This window comes from Nerophis ophidion, linkage group LG19 (genome assembly GCF_033978795.1).
Source record: "Nerophis ophidion isolate RoL-2023_Sa linkage group LG19, RoL_Noph_v1.0, whole genome shotgun sequence".
Lineage (NCBI taxonomy): Eukaryota > Metazoa > Chordata > Actinopteri > Syngnathiformes > Syngnathidae > Nerophis > Nerophis ophidion.
Window position 1 is genome coordinate 43,491,521 of NC_084629.1, and position 897 is coordinate 43,492,417.

Consider the following 897-nt stretch of genomic DNA (forward strand, 5'->3'; position numbering starts at 1 on the left):
ATGTTACCTGCACCTTTTGTAACATGCACCCAGAGACTGTCAACCACTTGTTTTGTTCTGTCGCTTCATCCTGGACAATATTTATGACAAATTTGTGCTTTACTTTAAAGATGTGATTTTTGGTTTTACACTGTATGAACAAAAATTTGAAAAGGAATTCTACCTTTGCAACCTCATTATTTTATTGGCTAAGTTTTATATTCATAAATGTAAGTTTCTTAATACCCGTCCTATCTTTTGTGCCTTTAAAAAAGATTTGGAACTTTACATTAAAACGCTCTCTACCTCTAACAACAAAAAAGCTGTGAAAACGATGATGCTGTGTTCCAAATTTAAGTTGTTTGATGAATCGGAATAAGCCTACGGCTTTGCATTTTGTTTATTATATATATATATATATATATGTATATATATATATATATATATTTTTTGCATTCTATTTTTATTATTTTGAACTTACAACCCCCTGGCGCTGTTTTGTACTGTTTTTATAACGTTTTATAATGTTTTATATTGTTGTTTGACTTACTGTTTGTAATTGTTGAAATTTATAAATAAACCTTTAAAAAAAAAACAAAAAAAAAACTTCCCCCTCATTTAGTACCGGGGTCATGGATAATACAGACGTTTTGTTAACGCTATATTATAAAAATATAACGCTATATTATATAAAAAAAGACGTTTTGTTAACGCTATATTATATTTAAAAAAAAAACACAAGCTATGGGATGACGCATTTTCTTCCCGGGTCACGTTTCCTCCTATGTCATCCCATAGCTTGTGTTTGTAAATGTTTTTTTTAATTTTTTTATAATACAGCATTAACAAAACGTCTGTATTTTTATAACATAGTGTTATTATAAAAACCTCGGTCTACTTTCCATTTCAGTAGGTGGC